This window comes from Pteronotus mesoamericanus, unplaced genomic scaffold (assembly GCF_021234165.1).
Source record: "Pteronotus mesoamericanus isolate MK-2021 breed Mesoamerican mustached bat unplaced genomic scaffold, CSHL_Meso_final scaffold_36, whole genome shotgun sequence".
NCBI lineage: Eukaryota > Metazoa > Chordata > Mammalia > Chiroptera > Mormoopidae > Pteronotus > Pteronotus mesoamericanus.
In genome coordinates, this window is record NW_026555313.1 from 7,150,084 (window position 1) to 7,162,106 (window position 12,023).

Sequence of the window (12,023 nt, forward strand, 5' to 3'; positions counted from 1 at the left end):
TGCATGATATACGTGCTCCTTATCAGATTCTGACATGGCCCTGCATAGTATTCAACCTAATTTTCTTACTTCCCCTTACTATTTCCCAGCTACCTTGGTTTTCTTTTGTTTCTAAACATGACGAGCTTTTTTGCTTTCCAGTCTTTGCCTGGAATGTTCTTCCAGTCACTCTTTCCCTGGCAAAGTCCTACTCATTCTTCACGTCTCACTTAGCCCAGACATTACTTACCCATCTTTGGCTTTCCTTGACTTCTTCTACCTAAGTTATATCCCTTAGACTGTCTTTCAAGTGGCCTTTTTATAACACTTACCGCAATTTGTATTTATACGCTTGCAAAATGTCATAATCTATCATCAAAATGAGAAAGAGAACCATCTGTTTTTGTTTACCAAATAAGTAAATGTCTGGACAATTAGTAAATGTCTAGCACCTGGCATCGAATAGGCCCCTATTGAATAAATGAGAATAAGTGACTTTCTGTGAGCGAGGGGGAGGAATGTGAGAGAGATTTCTTCCTCTTCAATTACCACTGTTGGTAAGTTATTAAGGCATAATCACTGGTAGAATACCATGGGCCAAACTTAGATATTAAAAGGAATTTTCAGCCCAGGAAGAAAAATCAGGCCGGTTAAAAAAAGATTCATGTAGGTGGTGGAACTTGGAACTACTTCCGAGTGATAAAGCACTGTATTTCAATTTAGGAAAAAAAAACATTTTAAAAAGGCAAAATACGGCCATTGGAATCTTAATAAACTGACATTTCTTGAACATGCATGTGCTAGATGTTTATATACATTATTTTAGACTTACGGCAATTTAAAAAAAGGCAATACAGCACAGAGATTAAAAGTGCAGGCTTTGGGTTCAGATCACAGCTGAGTAATCTTGGGCAAATTATTGAACATATCTGGGCCTCTGTGTGCATCTGTGTGGAGTGAGGATAATATAGCAGGTCTCATAAGATTGTGGTGAGGATTTAAAGAGTTGATATATATAAGGTGCTCAGAATGCTCAAATATTAAGTGGATACAGTTTTTGTTTTTAAAAGATGAAAAAGCCCAAGGCTTAGGGATCTTAAGTATATTGCCTAAGGTCTCAGCTGGTAAGTGAGCAAGTTGGGAGGAGAACCCACATTAATTATCACCACAAACTGAGAAAGACCTCAGGACTAAGTTCTTTAGCTTGGCCATCATCCTGCCACCAGGATACCTGAATCACCTCTGTAAGGAACCTCTCAAAAAGTGCTCTGTCAGCTTCGCTAATCTTAGTAATAGGGATGATTACAACAGAACTTAAGTCATGCCTGAAAATAGCGATTCATCTACTGTGTCAGGCCAAGTTCTAATTCAAATTAGTTTACATATAATATATCATATCATACTATGATGTGGTCTGATATAATACCATATCCTGTTGTACCACTTTCCAAATATGTAGATTCTGTTCTGTAAAATAAATATACATGAAAAAGCATTGTCAAATTTATTGATAGAATTTTTCAATATGATTTATCAATAAATATTAAAAGTGTCAAATTATAATGTGGGTATCCACAAAATGTTTTAAGAAGTCTTCATACTTGAAAAATATTGGAAACCATTGGCCCAAAATAGATCTGTGCTGTCTAACATCATAGTCCCTGGCCAGGCTATTGAGTACTTAAGATGTGGCTTGGTCTTAACAGAGATATGTGGCAAGTGTAAAATACACAATAAATTTCAAAGACCTTGTACAGAAGAATATAAAATATATCAATACATGTTAAAATGATACTATTTTAGATACAGTGGGTTGTAAATATATTATCAAAGTTTCACTTGTTTATTTTCACTTAATACAATTACTAGAAAATACAAAATTACTTATCTATAACACATTACATTTCTATGGGACAGCAGTAGTCTAGAAATATATAATTTCTCTTAATTTTATTACTTCAAGATATTAGAGATTCATGAGAGCATATACAAGGGTGATATATACGATACAATGTTATCCTCTCTAAGAAGCTTCTCTGTCCACCCCAGGTTAGGTTAAAAGTCTCCCTCATGGCCTGTTATTGTCCCTGTGTTTGACTTATGATAGTATTTATCACATTGTATGAAATTAATTTCTTGGTCTCTTCCCCTAATCTGTAAGCTTCTGGACAGGGACTATTTTTATTCTCTCTGTCCTTAGAATTTATGCATATGGTACATTTCCTGAATGAAAAAGTTAGATAATTTGCTCAAAGTTACATATCTCAAGGAGAAACAGTAGAGATGAAAGCAAAACCTGTTCCATTTCAATGCCCTAGTTTTATTTCTTTAATGTATTTTATTGATTATGTTCTTACAGTTGTCCCAATTTTTCCCCTTTTGCCCACTCCACCCAGTACCCCCATTCCCTCCAGCAATCCTCCCCTTAGGGGTCATGCATATAAGTTCTTTGCCTACTCCTTTTCTTATACTATTCTTAAATCCCCCTGTCTATTTTGTACCTATCAATTTGTACGCCTTAATCCCTATGCCTTTTCCCCCATTCTCCCCCTCCCCATCTCCACTGATAACCCTCCATGTGATCTCCATTTCTGTGATTCTATGATTCTGTTCCTCTTCTACTTGTTTGCTTAGTTTGTTTTTTATTTTTGTTTTTTAGGTTCAGTTGTTGATAGTTGTGAATTTGTTGCTATTTTAATGTTCATAGTTTTGATCTTCTTTTTCTTATATAGTTCCCTTTAACATTTCATATGATTATGGCTTGGTGATGATGAACTCCTTTAGCTTTACCTTGTCTGGGAAGCACTTTATCAGACCTTCTTTGCTTCTAAATGTTAGCTTTGGTGGATAGAGTAATCTAGGTTTTAGGTCCTGGCTTTTCATCACTTTGAATATTTCTTGCCAGACCCTTTTGCCTGCAAAGTTTCTTTAGAGAAATCAGCTGACAGTCTTATGGGAACTCCTCTGTAAGTAACTCTCTGTTTTTCTCTTTCTGCTTTTAAGATTCTCTCTTTATCTTTATCCTTTACCATTTTAATTATGATGTGTCTTGGTGTGGTCCTCTTTGGGTCCAACTTGTTTGGGACTCTCTGTGCTTCCTGGACTTGTATGTCTATTTCCTTCACCAAATTAAAGAAGTTTTCTCTTTTTTTTCCCAATAAGTTTTCAATTTCTTACTCTGTATCTTCTCTTTCTGGCAACCTTATGATTCAGATGTGTTTGATGATGTCCCAGAGGCTCCTTAGGCTATCTTCATTTATTTTAATTCTTTTTTCTTCTTGCTGTTCTGATTGAATGCTTTTTTTCTTCCTTATGTTCCAAATCATGGATCTGATTCTTGGCTTCATCCCAGTTGCAGTTGGTTCCCTGTAGATTTTTCTTTACTTCACTTAATATAATCTTCACTTCTGCCTGGGTCTTTTTTTTCACTGTTGCAGTGCCCAATGAGTTCTTTGAGCATCCTTATAACTAGTGTTTTGAATTCTGCATCTGATAGGTTGCCTATTTCCATTCTGTTTAGTTCTTTTTCTAAAGTTTTTTTTCTGTTCTTTCATTTTGGCCATATTTCTTTGTCTCCTCATTTTGGCAGCCTCCCTGTGTTTGTTTCTGTGTATTAGGTAGAGTTGCTATGACTCCTTTTCTTAGTAGCGTGACCTATCATAAAAAAGCACACCTGTAAATTATATGGGGCGGAGCCATAGGTAATCATCAAAGTGGGGCAGCCCATTTCATTCCTTTGTGGATCTGTGTGGTGGAGGGCTCAGAAATGGGACACATTCTGGAGATTTGCCCAGGTGGAAGCTGCCTCCCGGCACTCGCCCTGTTGCCAGTCACTTCACTTTCTTCCCATATGCCACCTGTCCCCTTCCAGCTGTTGCCCTCGTGCTGAATCCCAGAGGAGTTGAGTCTGTGTAAACTCTAAGACCTTTGCAGGCCCTTGAAGAGGAGTCTCTTGAGAATCCTGCAGTTTCTTCCACCGCTCCATCCCCCACTGATTTTTATAGCCAGAAGTTATAAAAGGTTGGGTGGTCTGGTCTGGGGCTGGGATTGCTCATTCCTGAGGTATCCCACATGATGTGGGACTGCCCATTGTGCTGCCTCCCTGTGCCACTCCCCATCTCTGTGCTCTCCACCCCTCCTATCCATCTGGTCTCTTTAAATCCTTAATTGTTGGACTTCCATACAGCTTGATTTTCTGATGAATCTGGGTGATATTTGTTTTGTACTCTAGTTCCAATTTTTGCTATAGTTGTGTGAGAAGGCAGAGTGTGTTTACCTATGCCTCCATCTTGACTGGAAGTCCAAGAATCAATGCCTTAGTTTTACCTGAAATAAAGTTATGAAATGTTGCATATATTTCAAAAATTAGAATGATTTTGAGCAATCATCTTTTTAAAACTCAATAGCACAAAACCCCCAACAATCCAATTAAAATATGGGCAGAGGACTAGAAGAGACATTTTCTAAAGATATACAAATGGCCATTAGGTACATGAAAAGATGCTCAACATCACTAATCGTTAGGAAATACAAATCAGAAAAACAATGAAATATCATCATACTTATTAGAATGGCTATTACCATAAAAAGATCAGAGATAGTTTTGGCCATGATGTGGAGTAAAAGGCCTTTTTGCACTGTTGGTGGGAATGCAGACTGGTACTACCACTGTGGAAAGCATTATGGAGATACCTCAAAAAATTAAAAATGGATCTGCCTTTTGACCCAGCAATTCTACTTCTGGGAATTTATCCAAAGAAACCCAAACACTAATTCAAAAGAACATAAGCACCACTCTGTTCATTGCAGCATTATTTACAGTCTCCAAGATATGGAAGCAGCCCAAGTGTCCATTGGTAGATGAGTGGATAAAACAGCCATGGGATGTTTACGCAGTGGAGTACTACTTGGCCGTAAAAGGAAGAAAATTTTACCATTTGTGACAGCATAGATGGACCTGGAGAACATAATGCTAAGTGAAATAAGTCAATTGGAGAAAGACAAACACCGTATGATTTTACTTATATGTGGAATCTAATGAACAAACTCAACTAACAAGCAAAAGAGAAACAGACTCGTAGAGAGCAGGCTGACAGCTATGGGGCAGGGGGTTAGGGGGTGGAGGGATAGAGCAAAATAGAAAAAGGTTCATGGACATGGATTGCAGGGACAAGGGGAGTATAAGGTGGTTAAATGGTAATGGAAAAATACAATAAAAATTAAAAAAATAGAAGTATATATTTTCAATTTTTAATATAATCTAGTTTACCTAAGGTGTGAGAACTCAATTTTCTAAGTTACCTAAAGTTTCATTTACTTACTTATTGCACTTAGATGAGGCTTTTGAATGATTCTACTACAGATTCAACTGGTCAGTCTCTCCCACATGATTGCTTTCTGGAAAACAACAGGAAAAGCCTTCCCTGGACTTGCATCAGCTTTTGGATCCTAGAAGTCTTTTATCTTTCCCTGTCTTGACAGGAAATAGTATATATAGAAAAAACAAGGTCCTCTATGTCTTGCGTTGGCCAACATGAATTCTTGTGACTATTTTTCTCCAATGAGGCTCTTCCTTTCGTTCAATTTGAGGATTTCAGAGCCAATTAAAGAAAAATGCACAAGATGGGAGTAGCACACAACTGAGCTTTATTTTGATGGTGCTAGGTAGGTGACAAGAGGTTAGTCTCTCACAGCAGAAAAACTTTCAAAGGCAGAAGTGTGGAGTCACCGCCTGAAGGGAAAGCAGGCAATGGGGGTACAAGAAAGGTGGCTTACTGTCTAGGTGATGTTGCACAACAGCGAGATGGGGAGTCTCTTGAGTCAGGAAGCTTAGAGGGGAAAGAGCAGCTTGGGGTCTTTTACAGCCTGAGGGTCTGCCTTTAGTGGATACTGGCTATAGAAAGCAGGCAGGCTCTATCTAAATGGTTTAAAACATGGTTATTTGGGGATATATTTAAAGCAAGTAGATGTGTAAAAATTTGAGTTTGGAGCAGGCAAGCCTTTGAGCTAATGGTTCTAGTCTGCTGTGAGAAGTAAATATAAAGCCAATACAGGGTTGGGCAAAAGTAGGTATACCATTTTGAGTATGCAAAACAATTTATTCTTATATTATTATTTATTATTGTATTATTTTCTATATGAACAGTAAACCTACTTTTGTTCCACTCTCTATATAAGGGCCATCTACCCCATTTATATAAACCTTTATCATCCTAACTTTTAATTCGTTGATTTTTAAAATTCGAGCTGCTGGATTCTAATTTACATTAAAGTCACTAATTAAGCTTTTAAGTAATATTTCTGAAATTTAAAAAAATCTGATTTCTGATACAGACATTTAAAGCTGTCATCACATCCTTATATGCAAAATAAAGTTTTCAGGTTATTCCTAGTTTCAAAACCTATTGAAAAGATTTTATGGGGAAAAAAAGAACAAAGTCTTAAAACAAATACATGAAATGATTTTTTTTTCCAACATGGAAAGGTAATGCTTGTAAGTAACTAAAAGTTGGGGAGACAAGTTGTGATGTGGCCATAATTTCCAAGTTTTTAATGTGCTGGATTGTGTTTAATTTTAAACTCAGGAAAGTATACAGTTATCTATGTACTGAGGGGTATCAGAATACGCAACCTCAAAATGTGCCTCTTTGGCATATAGGTTATTTTGAGCAAAAGGTCACTGAGAACCAACATGAAAAGCTCTAAAAAGAGGGTACAAGTTTTCCTTCCCTAAGGGAAATTTACGCTTTTAACGTACTTTTTCTGGTCACTTCCCTAGGCTTCAAACCTCTTTTCCTTTGCTGATATTTAAACCCATGTTCTAACTGCCTCTTTGGGTTACTCTTCAATGTGAGTTCTCATCTGTACATGTGTGATGAGCCTGTTTGTCACGAGCATCTGTTTGTGATACAGTCTTTCCTATAAGTCAACCCGGCACCAAGGAATAGACAAGAATCACACAATTCACTCAGCCTTTATTGAATGCAGGTTCATTCAAGGTAGAACATCAACATACGTTAATGTCCTCCTCACACTCTAACAATCTAAGAGAAATATAGCATACACACACAGCAATCAATGAGAGATAATGAACCTGAGTCCCAGAGTCTCAGTCTGCAGGTCCAGGAGGCAGCACAGCGGGCAACGACGTTGTCAGTGTTTTGCAAAGAAGGATCCCCGGAGCCAGGTGGGCAGCAGGGCAGGTGAAACCTGCAGCAGGGTAGAGCCTTGGGCGGCTGATGCCAAGGGAAATCAGCATAGCATGGAGCAGCACTCTGGTGTGTGGAGGTCCACTGTCTCAGCAGTGGTCTGGAGCCTGCCTCAGTTATACTTTAAAGTGGTGTACTCCACCCTTCTGGGTCTTTTCAATAAATGTCTTGGTGTTACAGAAACAGCACCCTTCCCGCACCAAGCATCTTTCTTTCACTATGGTTCTTTGCCCGCTGCCATGTTAGGAACTGCGTCTTTCAATGCCAGAGTTTGATAAAAAGGAAAGGTACTATTTATTCAAAAGTTATACAGGTTTAGAGTAATGGGGGAATGTTGATGTTAAATCCCACTCCCTTTAGAAATGAAGGTACACCTACAAACACACAGTCCTGCCTCCCCTTGCCAAACCAGGGCAGTCAAGTGTACCATATCTCAGGAAAAGAAATAGAAATCCATAGCTCGGCTAGGCCCCTGTTCTGCATCCAAAACCTCATTCCTCATGGTGGGCCGGTGGGAGTCCTGAATCCTTTCGAACTGCTGAGAGAGCTCCACATGGTTGCTCCATCTTGCTTTCCTGCTTCCTAAGCCATGTGGTCAAGAGAGCCCGCTCTCCACTCCCAAAACCAAATGGTTAAGCCCCTGCATGGCTGCCACACCTGGGTTTAAATCTTGGTGGCATGGAGGATCTTCCTCTGTAATTCCATTTCCAACTCCTCCCACAATCAGCTACACCTACTAGCACTCTCGTATTTTCTGCCTTTCTTGGCCACCATACCTAGTCCGGGCATGTGTGGCCCTGTGGCATGGAACAAACCATCTCCAAGCTCTCACACAGGCACTATAACTGGGGGAACTGCCTCTCAGCTACACCGTGGGTCCAAGTCACTCCCATCTCCCTGGCTCCACCGAGGCTCTGAGGCTAGCCTGCTGTTATTGATGTGCAAAATAACTCTCAATCCCAGTGCTGCTGCTTTTCCCCACCCCCAAGCTAGGCTTGTGGGGGAGCTCTGGGGCCTCAGCCTATACCCCGTTAAGCCCACATACACCCCGTTAAACCTACACCCCATTGCAATGGCACCCTGATGCCAAGTGTGGAATTTGCCCAGGAGCCTGGGGGGTACATAGCTATTCTGCTTCTCACCCCTGCTGGCAAGGGTGGAATTTCTCCAGAAGCTTATCTATGGGTGGTCCTGCTCTGTAGATATGGCTACTCTGACCACAAGTGCAGATATCTTAAGTGTGTCTCCTTGCCAGACATGTCTGTTCTGACCATGTGGGCAGATATGTCTCCTTGCTAAGTGTGGTTACTGTGACTTAGATAATTTTCCTCTTGAACCAAAGTGTCATGGCTGACTGATGGCCATTTTAGTTGACATAAGTGATATAGATACAGAGAACATTGTGATGGTTGATAAGATGAAAAGGGGTTTGGGGGAATGGGTGAAAAAGGTGAAGGGATATAGAAGTACAAATTGGTAGTCACAGGGATGTGAAGTATAGCATAGGGAGTATAGTCAATAACACTGTAATAACTGTGTGGTGTCAGATGGGTACGAGATTTATCAGGATGATCACTTAGTTATATAATGTCTAATGTCTGGCTTGTATACCTAGAAGTAATATAATATTGTATATCAACTATAACTGAAAAATAAAAAAATAAAGTAAAAAAAAGAATATTCTGATTACATTTACTACATTTCTTTAGTAGGGAGAAAGGAAAAAGAGCAGGAAAAAACCCCTAGTACTACACCTCACCTACAAAATTTCTGTCTTAAAACAAGGACTGTTAAATATGCTTATGGCATTTTCTCCCATCCCCTTTCCCAGTCTTTATGTCAAAGTGTTTTCTCTTCGTTCATGCTACAGATAAGGTCAGTCATTTAATATCAGTTTCAACCTGTTGATATCCTAAATGCAGAGCATTATGCATTTTGTGGACAGATTATGTACATCTATTGCACATATGTATACAGACCTACATGTGAGAATGAAAGATATGAGGGCATTATTTTGACAGCTTCTAAGCCAACAAAAACTTTGTTCTTAAATGCATGTTTTGTTTTCTCCAAATAAAAATTACCTTTTCTTTTTCCCTGGATTTACGTAAATAAGAAAAAAAACTATACTGAAATATAACTTATCTAACAGACTGGCAAAAAATCAAAAGTTTGATAACATACTTCCCTGGTGAAGCTGTGCAGCAAAGTGGAATCTACATACAGTGCTGGCTGGATTGCAAAATGCTAACATTCCCATGGAGGCGCAGGAATGTTTGGCCATATCTAGCAATATTACTTAGGAATTTACCATTTGACCTAACAATCCAACTTCTGAGAATATATCCTAAAATAAGATTTATGTCCATGACTATTCATTACAGCACTATTTGTAATAGCAAAAGATTGGAAACCACTCAGAAGTCTATCAATCAGGGAAGTAGTTGAATACATATGGTACTAGTTGAATATATTATGGTACATCTACACAAAACAAGACCATATTACTCAGCTCTGTCCATGGATCAGGTTATGAAAACAATGCATCTTAGTTACAATTAGCACCACAAACATTCGGATTTTTGTCTTTTAATACCACTTCCCATTAAAGGAACCAGGGCACTCTGAATAAATGGTTTATTATAGGTAATGGGATAAGAAACATATAAAACCTGCCTGGAAAACTATCAAAGACTATTAGGGTCATGTCAAAGGACTCAGAAACCAATGTGAGTAAGCTCCTATTAGCTTAAGATTAAAAAACAAAAACAAAAAAACTTCAGCACCAATAATGACAATAACTGTAATGGGTTACAACTCACAACATACATTTAAATGCCCAGCTTCATAATGAGAGCTATTCACTTTTAGGGTTTTTATCTACCAGGATTGTTTTTAATAGTTTAGGTCAAGATCTAACTTTTCTATGAAAATAACCACTTATTTAGCATTACACATTGACTAATCCTCTTCTCATTAATACCAGTGTCATATATAAAATTTATATTTATAATATATGATATATCCTATATCTTTATATTTATATATATTTCTTTTCAGGGGAATCCTTATCTTGTTCCTTTGTTTACCGGTCCATTCTTGTACTGAAACAATACTGTCTTAACTACTGTGGCTTTACTATACAACTTATTATCTGGTGAACAAGTCCCTTCAATCTTATTTTCTTCCTTAAAATTGTCTTGAATGCTGTAAATATTTTTTCTACATAAGTCTGAAAAATACTAGGATGGCAATCTTCAGGAGAAAGACACACCTTATTTTTAAAAATCACCAGCAGTTGGAGACAAATGTATTTGAACAATAAAAGAATAAAATAAATAAAAAATAAAAATCACCAGCAGTTCTAAACTGAAAATATGAAAAAAAATTTACTGAATAAATTTAACACCAAACTACAAGGTTATACAGGATTAAAGTTATAAAATAGTATTTATTATACTTGTTATTACATACTTTTTGGACAAAAACGCTAAGGCTTTTGAGTTTTTGAAATTTCAACTTTCCCCTATATTGGAGTATATTCATTATCTTTTTTGGTCAGGACAAGAACTGAAAAAGAGAAATAACCTTGAATTCAGAATGAACAATTCTTGCTATAAAATTTTCCCACCTGTATAAGGAAGATTCTGTAACTTTCCAAGAAAGACTTGAACTAAATACTTAACTACTACTAAAACTCATGTGCATATTTCAAAGTTTTAGTCATTGGGAACCATGGCATTTCTTTTCTCTGTATCACAGTTACAGATAACTTTCTTTTCACTGTTAACGTTGGAACAGAAGACTTCCTGTTCTGTGACTGGCTGGCAGGTAGAAATGACAGACAGGAAATGGGAAATAGTTCAAGGTCTTGGAATTCCCGGCTGCCTAAGTGGCTTGCTATTTGGAAGTTTTCGAAATGTTTGTTCCCTGGAGTTCCCCTGAGAGAGATCGACGTCTGATTTCATGGACAAAGAGTGTCTTCACAGAACCGATTATTAAGAAATTTGTTCGCTGCAATTCAACAAATATTACTGCATTCCACTGCATTTCAGGCACAACTGGAAGGAGGGCGGGGAGGGACAAAACGTCCATGACGAGCAACACCGAGATTTAATTTTTGCAATATTCTATCAGTTCACTACTGAAAACTTCAATAATGAGCTCCTTTGTGGTTCACCTACCATTTTGTATGTATACACACATATACACACACATTCCATTTCAGTCACATTCAGAAAAACATTGGGGGTAAAGCCTGGCTTGAAATACTGTTCCCGTGCTAGCGATGAGCCTTTGAAATAAGGACACTTTTTCGTTAGTGCATATATCGCCGCAACAGAAAACCAAAACACTTTAGTTTAAAAATATGAGACAAGGTTAATTACAAAATAAATATAACCCCTAAAGGATTATAAAATCAGGCCTTTAAAATTAACCTGATGCTGTTCTTTCCAACAATTCCGCTTTTTTCCATTTCCAAGCTGTTGACTGGTTGAATGTTGATGGTAGGTGGCTAAGCACGGAGGAAAAGCGGTCGCAATTGTTCACTTAATTGAAGGAAAAATGCCAGCAGGCTGACCAATCTCAAAGGCAGTCACCTACGTCCAGTGGAGGCGCCAGGTTTGGCCAGGACGGATTTGGACCCGTGCGGTGACGCGGAGAAAAGACGCAAAACCACCCGCGCCAGGGCGTTTCCAGAGGGTTTCCCAAGATCCAAACTCTTCGGCTCCTTTTTTGCCACGTTTCCCTCGGGAAAATGTTAGGGAGAGAAAGGAGCAAACATTAAAAATAATCAAATCGCGAGATTAAAATCTAATATGGATTAATATGCAT